Here is a 12,872-nt window from a genome sequence, read left to right on the forward strand (position 1 = left end):
GCCCCTGACAGGGCTTTCCTGAAAAACCAAAGGGTGGGAAGAGTGACCTCTGTGGCTCTTGCGGAGTGACAGCACCAGACCTCCTGCTCCTCAACACCAAACTCTCCCCCTGGAGTTTACACTATCTCAGCCCTCTCCACCGAGGTTAGCTTCTCTACCTGCAAGTCCCACGGTCAGGGCCATGTCTCAGCTAAGCCTTCGCAGCCCATGTCCTTCCTGGCATCTCCTCTTGGACAGGCTCTCCTGCCAGCTCCTGAAGACTAGACCCCGCAGGCCTTGGTTATGCCCCCACAGTATACCAGGGGCAGCAAAAGGTGAGGGGGGACAAGCAAGAATGAACCTGCCCTGAAACTCAGGGACTCTGTAACAAAAATGTACCCCAAACTCCAATGAGGAGGACAATGTCAGGGAGTGCCCCCCAAAACTCACTCTAGAAAAGTGCTCAGAGTGTATTTGCTTCTAGAACCCACAACCCTAGCCTCCTGTGGAAAACATCCGAGAGACGCCCAGCCAGTCCTCCTGAGACTGCCAAGGTTATGGGCAGCAGGGAAAGACAGAGGGGACACAATGACTAAGTTCAATGGGTTCCTCGACAGTGCAGGGAACACGCACTGAAGAACTGGTGACACCAGGTAAGGCCAGGAGGCTGGCCGATAGCAGTGTACCAATGTCAATTTCTTAGCTGTACAAACAAATGTGCCTCATAATATGAGAGGGTCACCACAGGGGAAGGTGGGCGAGGGACACAGGGAACCCTCTGTACTGTCTTTACAACTGTTTTGTAAATCTACTGTAACTCCAACAAAAAAGTTTATTTTCAAAAAATGGACTGTTTCCGAAGACATTACAGGAGAAAGAGAAAACGAGGCCAATGTTGGCAACCGTGAAAAATGTGCCCTGGAGCAAGAGGCATAAATGCGTGGGGGTCAGGTGCGGGATCGCTGTGTGCCCCCCAAGCATGGCTGAGGTTGCAAAGATGAACCAGACCTTGGCTCAAAGGTCTGGTTCAATAGGGGAAACTAATATGCAAACAACTGTGAGGGAGTATAAACCACGAAGATGCACGGGTATGAACATACTCATGTGAATACACTTACACTTGTGCATACATGCAAGCACATACAGGCATACACACGTGTGCAGTTTCACGTGGACACACCCACACTCATGACCACAGAGAACACACACACAAGCACACAAACACGGCACGTGTGTGCACAACATCCAGGGCTTTGGGCGGAGACATGGCTGATACACACCACACCTTCCAGAGGCCGATCCAGCCCGCAGGCTGGGGGCTGTGGACTGCCTCACGCCCGAGGTCCCTATATGCAGGCAGTGGAAAGGTCGCACAAATGAGCCTGCTTTGTCCTCCCAGCAGACACCAGCCTAAGCAAAAAGCCATCAGAGCTGAGTGACATGGTCCTGTTCCTGCAGCCTCCACCACATGCCCCAATGAGAGTCTGGCCAAAGACTGGACAGGCTAAGTACCACCCCACATCTGCCAGGGAAAGCTCATCACCAGGCACTTTTGAAGCCCCACTGTGAACAGAGGCTGGTAGGGGCCATTTGTAGCTCTGGGTCCCTTGGCGGGGACAGCAGGAGACCCTATGCTCGGAGACTGGGGGTGCTATTACAGGACCAGTTGATGCACGCCCCACCCCAGGCCAGGAGGAAGTAGATAAGGCTCACTCAAGAGGGCCACTGACAGCCAGGCCTGCAGGGAGGGGAAGGCCAAAGACAACTGGCGGGGCTCCAACCGGCTATGGCCCTTGTCCACCAAAGGACCACCTGATAGTCCCGCTACAGCTGCCCCCCCCCAGCCATTGCCAGAGCCCACCTGGGCTACCATGACTGCATCCTAGAAAGCCCCTCTGCCAGACCTGGGTGGCCCTTGCCTGCTTAGCCCAGCTTCACCCAAACCTTCTCCCCAGGGCCCCTTACTCTCCTCCCCAGAAGAGTCCCCTTTCCCCACTTTCCCAAGGGTTTGTAAGGGGAGGACCCTCCTGTTAATAGCTCATGTGCCTTAAAGCCAGAGACACTAATAAATCCTTCTCCAGCCCAGGGTAGAGCCCAGTCACTTCCTTGCTTCCATGCAGCCTGAACCCAGTCTTTCCCATTCCCACCTGCCCCTCAGCCCACTGTTCTCAGCTCCAAGCCATGGAAACCCCTGCTCCCTTCTCCCAGAAGATGCCTTGAAACTCCCACTAGTCACATGTGCTGCCAGCAGCCTCTCCTGCCCAGCCCCCAGGCTCTGGTCCTGGGGCAGGGCACTGACTGCACTGTGGCCCCTCAGGGACTGTGCTCATGCCCAAGGACATCTGCCCCACCTCCAGCCCACCACAGTCTCCCAAAGGCTAGTTCCCTGCTCCTCCCACTGACCACATCCTGTGTGCTGTCACCATGTCCCCAGAACTGCTGCCTCTTCTCATTGGCCCCAGGTTGGCAGGCCCCACACAGCACAGTCACCCTTCGGTCACCACTGGCTGACTGGCACACTGCGGCCACTCCCCACCCAGCCCAAGGCCAGGCTCATAGACCTGACCTTGAAAGGTTTCTCCAGCCCAATCATGTAGCAGCAGCCCAGAGCCCCCTGACCCATGGGAAGGCATGAGGTTCACCAGTTGGCCGGCCACCCATTCGCCTACCCCCAGACCCTGCCTGTGGCTTCTCACACCCAGATCTCAGATGGCCTCCTTGTGGTGCCATCCTTGACCTCAGGTTGAAATGTCCCTCAAACCCCTCTGCCAGATCCCAGGCAACAGTGCCTCTGGTACAAAATCTCAGGATGGACCCTCAGGCCTGGCAATCCCTCATTCCACAGGTGGCCTCATTATACCTGTAACACACTGTGGATCAGATTCTCACTGGGCGCAAAGGAACGTCTTATTACTTACATGTCTTCAACTGTCAGGCTGGATTTTTAAAAAACTATGTCTACTGAACTGAACAGCTTTTTGTTTCTGTAAGTTGTTTATGTCTGTTGCCCATTTCCCCCCATGGAAGCATGACTATCGCTTTGGAGGAACTCTTTGTATAGGAAGGCTATTAATTCACTGCCATGTTCGATGAAACTAATTTATTTCTGTTTACTTTTGCTCGTGGCATTTTTTGGAGACAAATGGAACCTTTTCCAGGCAGTCAGATCTGGGGGTCATTTTTTTTTATGTCTACTGCTCATTCTCCCAGATCTGAAATAATATGGGGCTATACTTTCCCTTCCCAGATTTATCCTTTACATTTAAGCCTCTTTCTATCTGGAAATTATTTAAGAAGGTGTATGAGTGTCCTAGAGCTGATATAACAAAGTGCTACAAGCCAGGTGGCTTAAAACAACAGAAATTAACTTTCTCACAATTCTGGAAAAGTCCAAAATCAACATGTGAGCAAGGCCGGCTCTTGCTGGAGGCGCTGAGAGAGAATCCATCCCAGACCCTTCTCCCAGCTTCCTCCGGCTGCCGCCAACCCTGGAGCTGCTCGGCTTGCAGATGCTTCCCTCCCGTCTCCTTCTCTATCATCAGAGTGCACTTCTCTGTCTGCGTCTTTGCCTCTTATAAAGACACCGATTAAAGATATTATGATGAACTACTCTACTCAGTCTGAGTTCATCGCGATATCTTTAATTACATCTGCAAAGACCTTATTTCCAATCAAAGTCGACTTTCTGGGTGGACATAAATTTGGGGGACATTAATCAGCCCAGTACAGTATAGGAGGTTAAACGGGGATCCAGATGATTTCTCCAAAGAGTGAAGTAACTGTTTTAATGTCCTGTATTAAAGAATCCTTCCCCTGACGCGGGAGCCTCCTTTGTCTGGTAAATATCACATATTAAGTTATCTGACACATGAGGGTCTGCCTCTGGGCTGCCGATTCCTGCGTGGAGCCACGCTGTTCTGACGATCGCAGCTGCAGGGCTGTGATAATTCATTCATAAATAACTGTTGTGGGACAGTGACATCTCCCTTGGAGCAGCTTGGCCATTTTCTTTGGCTTCCGAGCATGCCTTCCTCATCGAGTCTTAACAAAGTCTGAGACCTGGAAGTCAGTCACGCCGTGGCTTAAGGTTCCTGTCACAAGTGGATGTGAAACCTGTGCCTTGGGAATCCCCAGGCTGTGCTGGAATGAAAGGAAGCGGGTCTGGGGCCGAGGGGCCGAGGGGCTGAGGGTGCCAGGTTCTGGGGGTGGAGGTGGGCAGTGGGGAGACACAGCTTGGCTGCAGCGTGTGGCAGGGGCAGGAGGTCCTAAACACCTGTGTGTCCGTCCTTCATCCAAACCATCTCACCAAATGTCCTGACATTAAAATGCCCAACCTACTAATGCTCATAGAAGCATACATGATGTGAATAGAAGCAAAACACATTCCCACACTGATGGGGGTCTGTCTCCCCAGGACTCAGGGGAGAACTACACCTTTGTCACCAAATGGAAGCCAAGCTGACAGACTATAAAACTCCTGATGAGAGGACCAAAAGGTGGAAATGAAATGCACACCAAAGGATAAAGGAGAAACAAAAGGTGATCCATCCACACAGTGGAATATTACTCAGCCATAAAAAGGAGTGAAGCGCTGACACACGCAATATGGATGAACTTTGAAAACCCTCTGAGCGAAAGAGGCCAAATGCAAAAGGCCACAGAGTATGAGATCCCACTGATATGAAATACCCAGAACAGGCAAATACGGAGAGTCAGAAAGCAGATCAGTGGTTGTCGGGGGCTGGGGGAGGGGAGGTGGGGAGTGACTGTTGATGGGGATGGGGTTACCTTAGGGGTGATGAAAGTGTCTTGGAACCAGATACAGGTGACAGTTAGACAATATTGTGAATGTGATAAATATGACTAATGGTGAATTTTGTGTTATGTGCATTTTGTTGCAATAAAAAATCACCACTAAAACCTGAACTGTGAAAAATTAAGACTTTGTGAACGCCATACCGTATACTTTCTGAACTCCTGAGAAGACATGAACCTGAATTCAGGGCCTCTCCCTCACACTCTTAGAGAAAGGAGGGGCACTGAGGAGGGGGAGGCCATCACAAATTTGGCCCCAGGGCTGGATAAGTGGACAAATGTGAATGAGCCGCTCTCAAGGCCTGGCCGGGGCCTTATGCATGAAAAAGCAAGGTTCTGCCTATAGGTTTGGCGAGCAATTTGGAATTTACTGGAAAATAAGGCGGACGGGGCCTCCAGAAAGTGTAGTATAGCCACTTCGTTTATGTAAGGCCGTAATTTGCAGCCACATGTTTATCGGATGAAATCATTCTCAAGCTGAAAGGAAGAGGCGCCACTCAGAACACAGCGTGTTTCCACGTTCCCATGCATGTGCCCTTGAGCCCACTGGGTTTTTCAGGAAGAAACAATCACATGAAGTTATTGGGAAGATGGGTGCTCTGAGAAACGGCTACAAAACAAGCACGTTTCTCAGTCAAGGCCGCTCAGAGGTGGAGGACAACGTAGGGTTTATTCAGATTGGGGTGATGCGGCCACAGCTATGGGAATGCCTGGAGCCCCAAAGCTGGAAGAGGAGAGGAAGGGTCCCCCTGGAGGCTTTCGAGGGAGCAATGGCCCTGCTAATGCTTTGATTCTGGACTTGTGGTCTCCAGCGCAGCAAGAGAATGGATTTCTATTGTTTAAGCCACTTGGTTTGTGGTACCAGTTCACAGCAGCCTTGGGACACAAATCCAGGTGCCCAGAGCAGAAGGCACTGAATGCTCCAAGCATACACACCCTCTCATGACTGTTGCCTGAGTGTGCCTTCTTTGTTCCCTAAGATATGCCCCTCAGGCCTGCCTTCCAGTCTGGCCCAACAGGCCTGACCCTGGAGAAAGCCCCTCCCGCAGGCTCATGCAGCAGCCCTCAAGACCCGTCCTTCTCCCAGGGGTTTGTGGCTGCATCCTTTAACCTGTCCTGGCAACAAATGTTTCCCCAGTCCCTACCCTTGGCCAGGCCAGTTGGCCACAGGAGAGAGTGAGAATGTCAAGGTGTCTTGGCCTTTGAGAAACGAGACCACAAACCAACCCACAAGCAGAGGCATTTCTAACCATGGTGCAACGGTGTGTCATACCCGGAGCCACTCCAGTGGGCACTGGGAGGTGGCTGGAGACATTTTTGGTCCTCATCATAGTCGGGGAGGAGGTGCTACTGGCATCTGGTGGGTAGAGGCCAGGGAGACTGCTCAACATCCTACAGGGCACAGAATGAGCTGCCCCCCACCTGCCCCAGCAGAGAATGAGCCAGCTCCAGATAGCAGAGGTGCCTGGGTAAGAACAAAAAGGGACCAGGGCAGGGTGGTTATTTGGGACCAGGAGGCAGGAAGAGCTTAGAGTGAACAGTTGCTGAGGCCTGTGCAGTGAGAAGGGGCGGCCAGGCCGAGTGCTCAGGGATGGCGGCCCAGTGAGGGTGGTGAGCTCCGAGGGCAGGGCAGCCTCAGAACAAGGGGACCAGTGTGGCCAGCAGAATGAGGCGGGAGGGGGAGGGGGCAGGGTCGAGGAGGTCAGATCCTATCCAGTTGGGCCTGGCAAATGTGGGATGGAGTTGAACTTTTCATGAAAGTCTCATAGGGAGGGCTGGCTGGTTGGGGACAGGGAACACCAGGAGCACCAGCCAGGCTGCGTGTGACAGATGAACAAGGGGGGGCTCCCCACTGGGTGACTCCTACAGGAGTTGGGGGCAGGGGGGTGTTGGATGGTGGCTGAACCAGTCCCACAGGACACAGGTGGGTCCTGGTTACAGGAGACGGGGGATGACACAGCTTCGAGGTTCTACAGCAGGCTGGTCTCTGGGTCTTTTCTGGGTGAGTGGTGAGTCCCTGAAGACATGGAAGGCTGCTGGGGAAGAGAGTCTGGATGGGCAGAGGAGGGCCCTTTGGGACTCCCCTCTCCAAATCACCGGCCCTGTTGTGCTCAGGCGGAAAGCCTCCCTGAGAACCCACGTGGGCAGAGCTACAGTGATAGCACACAAAGGCCCTGCCTGCAGCCACGGCTCACACGCAGGGCAGCCCCTGGAGAAGGAGGAAGCCTCACTCTGCTTTTAAGGCAGCTCAGATCCTCAAGGGCTTCAGGAGAGGCTGGGGGTGGGAGTGCTTCTGTGCCAGCCCAGTGGCTCAACGTGGGCCAGCTGCTCTGGTCCACAGGAAGCCCCCTCCACCCAGCACATCCCCATGGAACCCCCATCACAGGTCTGTGGGACACCCTGCTCGGGGAGCGGCCCCTGCATCACTGGTTGCAATGCAGGATTTGGGCAACAATGACCACGGAGCTATTAATCTCATGTCTGGAAGCTGGAACGAAGTAGCTGTTGAATAACACTGGCTGTTTCTGAGCTCTGAGCAAATGAGCTCTTATCAGCAAAACAACTGGTTGCCTCCTACCAAGAGCCCCCATCCCAGTTTCTGCAACAACCCCTCGCTGGACTCAATTTTGGAACATTTCCACCACTGCCGAGACCCTGACCCCTTTAGCCATCCACAGCCCCATCATCCTCACAAAACCCCCAGGTCCATCCCATTTTCCATTCCTGACTTTGCCCACCCCCAGCGGCCACCCCCAACTCTCTGCCTAGAGTTGCCCCCTCCCATCCACCTGTGACCCCTGGCCTCATGGTCTTCACACAGGCAAGGCCTCCTCCTCCTGGCCATGAATCACACTCCCAGTTTCTGCCGCAAGGACCTGGGTCCGCTTTCGGGCCCAATGACAGCTTCCATCACCTGACTGGCTGATGGCCCAGGGTTCTGACCTGTCAATAACATCTTTGATTTCACCTACCAATCAATGAGCTCCCTTCCTGGCCTACCCACACGCTATCACAGGGGCAGAGATAAAGGTGATTCTGCAGGCTGGCCACGGGTTTGGCAACACTCAAGACAGGGACCCCAGAATGCCCCGATCATAAACCTCGGCTGGGTCCTCTAGCAGGCGCGTGCACGCGTGCGCACACACACGGCCACCCAGGCCTGGTGCTAAGGTGACCATTAGAGTCCCAGGAGATCTGTGCCTTCCTGAGCAGGGTCCTTGCCTCTTCACAGTCACCCTGAGTATAAGGAGGGACATGTGCAAGATCTGGAAAATTCCCTAACAGGGAGCTCTCAAAGTTGATGTGACTACCACCTCTAAAATGTTTACTTAAATGAGTGAGGCAAAACAAAATAAACTCACTCTATTGGTTCCACTATTTGTCCAAAATCCCTTTACTAAATAAAAATAAAATTTGCCCCTTACCCTTTAGGGGCTAAATTGTGTGTCTCCAAGCCCCCTCCCCAATTCATTCTGTTGAAGTCCTAACCCCCAAGACCTCAGAATTTAACAGTATCTGGAGGCAGAGCCTTTAAAGAGGTGATTCAGTTAAAAGAAGGTCATCAGGGTGGACCGTGACCCAACAGGACTAGTGTCCCTAAAAGAGGAAATCTGGACCCGAACCTGTACAGAGGGAGGATGATCGGGAGACGCAGAAAGAAGAGGACCACCTACAAGTCAAGGAGAAGGCCTCAGGAGAATGTGACCGGCTGGCAACCTGATCTTGGACTTCTGGCTTCCAGAACTGTAAGGCAATTTCTGTTGATTAAGCTCTGGTCTGGGGTACTGTTTTATGGCAGCCCCAGGAAACTCGCACACCCAGCAGACAGCACTGAAATGCCCATTCTGGAACACGCAGCGCTGTGAAGCAGGGCAGAGCTGGGATATAAATGAATGAGTCAGACCAGGTCAGCTTATTCATCATTCCGACTAACGCATGGGCCAAATGCCTGAATCACTACTTTATTTATCATCGGGGATCCGGCTCAGAAAGTGTCGATGAGGAAATGAGTAGAACCCAAACTCATCCCTGCGTTTCTGAGACATGCTTAATCAATCTCTGAGGTCCTTTCTGGGCCAAAATGAAAACTTGGGGAGGTGAAGGGATGGGCTTTGCACGGTCGCTGGCAGCAGGCTGGCTCTTCAGGGGCCTGGCAGTGCACGGGACAGAGCCCTTTGTTCTGCGATGCCCTCCATCCAGGAGGAGGGCAGAGAAAAGGGCCTGTCTTCCTCTGTGGGGAGGTCGAGCAGGGGCTGCCTGGCACAGTTAGTTGGGGACTTGGGGACACACAAAGAGCTGGTGGGTGGGGACCGAGGGTGGGAGGGACAGCACTGAAATGCTGGCGGGAGGGACGGTGCCCACAAAGGATCAGAAGGCCCCAGAATGTGCATTCCCTCCCATGGTATTACAGCCGCAATGTCACCATCGGGGAACAAGCGGAAAAGCACGCACAAAGCACAAAAGTTAGATAATCTGTCTAATTTTTTTTTTTTGTTTTGAAGATGGACTGGCATCTCAAGCCAAGAGGGCAAACAGGAGAAGATAATGGGGCTTCAAGAGACACACTGATCCAGGGCCACCTCCAAAACAGCTCTTGAGAAGAGAATCGAATACCTCTAATCTCAGAAGGAAAGCAACAATTTGTGCCAAGCAAGGACGGATCCTGCAGAAATCCAGGTCAGTGGTTAAGACAAAGAAGAACGAGACAATGGCATTGCTGTCTGGGCAAATGCCGACAGCCCCCACTCATCTCCTGTTCCTCCTCTGCTGTCCATTCCTGAGGCACGTTGTCCAACTCCCCCTTGGTTGGTTCCCAGTGGTGCCTCCTTTTTATTGAGACTTCAGATTAAGAGCTGGCCGGACGGCAGAATTCAGTTGCTGGCCTCTTTCCCCAACTCCTGCTTTTGGCAGCAGTTCCCGAGGAGCCCAACTTACACCAAAGACCCACTGAGGCAATGGTGGGCAGGAGCCAGATTTTACTACAGAGAAGAGGTTGTTACTGGTGGCGATTCTGCCCCCAAAAGGCATGTAGTCATGTCTGGAGACATTTTTGGTTATCACAGCTTGGGGGGTGGGTGCTATTGGCATCTGGTGGGTGGCGGTCAGGGATGTTACCCAACATTCTATAATACATGGACTGCCCACCCCCAACCTCCCAGCAAAGAATGGCCCAGTCCCAAATGTGAATAGTGCTGCAGTTGAGTAACTATGCTCTAGTATTTGGTCCTCACCCATCTGAGGTTACCTTTCGAGTTTCTAGAGAACCAGGGAGACATCTCTGAAGTCATCATCTCCCTGAGCCTCAGTTTCCATATTGGGAAAATAGGAGCCAGGATCTCTGTGTTGTTGGTTAGCAGAATTAAGAGTTGGGTATAAAAGTGTCTATCACAGAAGGTGCTCAATAAAGGGTAGAGCTGCAGAGGGATCTGCTTGTGCAAACCTCCCTTTTGGGCTTGGTTTTACACCTCCGTATCTTTCAAGGCTTGGCTGGAGGCCAGCCATGTCTTCTGAGGAAACATGCAGGGACCCTTGAACCTAAAGCTCGCCCTGGTCATTCCTCATTCTGTTCTCACCACTTGCACCATCTCTGTTGCTGAACTGACTACAAGCTCAACTCCATTATTCGTGTGTGTTGGGGAGTGGGGCTACTAGAATGTCCTTCCTCCAGGCCAGGAGGATTCATCTCTGTCCCCTGGAACTAGCCCCCAGCACAATCAGCTGTTGCTTAACTGAACTCGGGGCCTACCCAAGACACACAACTTTGAGGAGATGAGAAGGAAGGAGCAAGTTAAAAAGCCCTTATTGGGGATGCTGAATGCATCCTACAGCCAAACAAAAAGAGGAGATTCCCACATCCCATGTGCTTCTTTGAGTCATAGGCCTGAACCTGAGGGAGGGTCTCACCCAGCGATTTCCAACCACAGGATGCAGCTAGAGCTTTGGGAACAGATGTGATGTGCAAAGCACGTTATGCATCATAACTTCCCATTTGGAACATGAAAGTGCAGCAAAAAATCATTTTTGGACATAAGTTGTGGAATGGAAAGCTAACCGAACCTGGGATCACTGCAGCAGGGAGGGGATCACCAGTTGGGGAGCTGCATAAAATCAATGGGGGGCTGTGTGCTGCAGGCACCAGGATTATCAAGAAGGGTTGGGTTTCAAAGTTGAAAAATGCTGACTGAGGTCAATCCATTCATTTTGCAGGTGAAAACAGACAAAGAGACTTGAAGGGGGTCAGAATTCCCAACACAGGCCCCTCTAAGGGAGCCTACCTGGCCATGCTTCAGGTGCCAGGGGGAGAAAACAGGCCATGCCACCAGAAGATTCTGGTCCTGTTTATTGGCAAGCTCATGCTCAATGTCTGCAGAAGGCATGACTGTGGCTCTGACTGAGTGTTCTGGAACCACCTTCCATTAAAGCCAGAACATTCTGGAAGTGAAGGGGGTGGCTATCTCTCTGTGGCCCTCTTTACAGTCAAGGTATCCAGATTCATTTCCTGTATGAGCTATACACCCAGGCTCCCCAGTCCTCTGGCAGATCCCAGAGAAGATTCCCCACAGTCAGGAAAGAAGAGAAATTAATGCTGATCCAAACTGCTCCATACAAGGACCTCACCAGAACCGGCCCATCAGATGGTGGAACAACTTTCCAGTGGCCCATGTTACTTCCCACTGCTCCTGAATGCCTTAAGAGCCTAGAGACTCCTAGACCAGAACACAACTCAGCAAGGTAGGAGCTTGGACCCTCCAACTGGAAGGCACAATGTCCCCATCAACTACCACCTTGGACAAAGAGTGTAGGAGAGGCTTTCCTTTGGAGCCCCTTGGTTACAGGCCCACAGTAGAGAAGGCAGAGCGCAAGGGCTGCCTCTGGGGCTGTGCTCACAGCCACTGGAGGACAGATTTCCTGTGTCATTTTACCCATTTAAGTCCAAGGATGCAACTTTGAGGAGGTGGTGACAGCCTAGCACACTCCAGTGCCCGAACGTGCACTCCCTCCCCTCCGAAACCCAGTTCCGGTCCCAAGGAGGGCCCAGAGCCTGCCTCCTAGCTCCTTGGGACCCCCAGGCTCCAGGCAGCCTGGTCCTAGCAGGAGAGTGGTGTCATTTTCCAGTCCGGAATTCTGGAATCCCGGCCCAGAGGGCGCTGGGATTCACCCAGGGTCACCCAGTGGCTGGGGGTGAAATCGGGAAGATGAATCAAGAAAGGCAGCCCCCACCCCCACCTCGCGAATCTCCGTGAACTGCATCCCAACATCAGAATAGGGCTGCTACAGTACCTTCCTCCCTTCCCCTCCTCCTCAGGTCCACCCCGGACAGGCCCTCGGTTCTTGCCATGCCTTCTACCCTCTTTTTGCCCCCTTACATCCCCCATTTTCTCCTTCCCAGTCTGGCGGGCCACCACACCAGAGGGTTCAGAACCTCTGGCACTTATGAACACTCACTGAGTCCTAGGCGCCGCCCTGCCTCAAACACCATTCCTCCGCGACTCAACACTGGGCAAACGCCCCCAGGCTGTCCTGCACCCCTTCCCCTGATCGCACCCAGGCTGTCCCGCCCCCACCGGCCTTGCCCCTCTTCCCCGGCCTGGGCCTCTCAATATCGCCTCCTTGCCTCTGCCCCTCCCAGACTCGTTTCCTGCGACCCCTCAACTACCACTTAGCCACGTCCTCTTCAGAGAAGCTGCTCAAAGCCACAAGACCTACCTCCCCACCCGCCCGCAAACTCCCTCACAAGGCCTATCCCATCAACTTTCTCTTGCTGCGTCCCTGTTGCACGCCGTCTCCGTAACCCCTCCGCGATCCCCCAAGCTCGTTCCCGCCCCTCAACCCCTGCCTCCATATACCTCCATTACCCCTCAGCTCTATCCCCTTACACTGCAACCCGCCGAAGATCGAATCCCGCCCGCAGACATAAGCACTCACCTGGACCTCGGCTGCTGCGCGCCGCCGGTCCCGCGCCGGGTCTCCGGCCGACCTGCCCGCCTGCCCGGCAATCCTCAGACCGCTCCGCGGGGCCTCTCCGCCCCGCCGCGCCGCGCCTGCCGCGCCCGCCGCTCTCGCCGCTCCCGCCGCTC

The 12,872-nt window shown here is 53.3% G+C and overlaps 1 protein-coding gene across 11 annotated transcripts in view; it reads right to left on the reverse strand.

Annotated features, from left to right (window-relative positions):
* MYO9B (myosin IXB) overlaps nucleotides 1-12,830 on the reverse strand; it is an 82,090-nt gene extending 69,260 nt beyond the window's left edge. For all 11 annotated transcript variants that reach the window (XM_037029021.1, XM_037029016.1, XM_037029024.1 and 8 more), the window contains exon 1: nucleotides 12,721-12,830. The gene's annotated coding sequence lies outside the window, so the exon portion shown is untranslated. The remainder of the gene's footprint in view (nucleotides 1-12,720) is intronic.
* Between the last annotated feature and the right edge of the window lie 42 nt (nucleotides 12,831-12,872).

Source organism: Sturnira hondurensis, unplaced genomic scaffold (assembly GCF_014824575.4).
Source record: "Sturnira hondurensis isolate 20B ecotype Veracruz unplaced genomic scaffold, ASM1482457v3 Scaffold0020119, whole genome shotgun sequence".
In the NCBI taxonomy this organism is placed as follows: Eukaryota; Metazoa; Chordata; class Mammalia; order Chiroptera; family Phyllostomidae; genus Sturnira; species Sturnira hondurensis.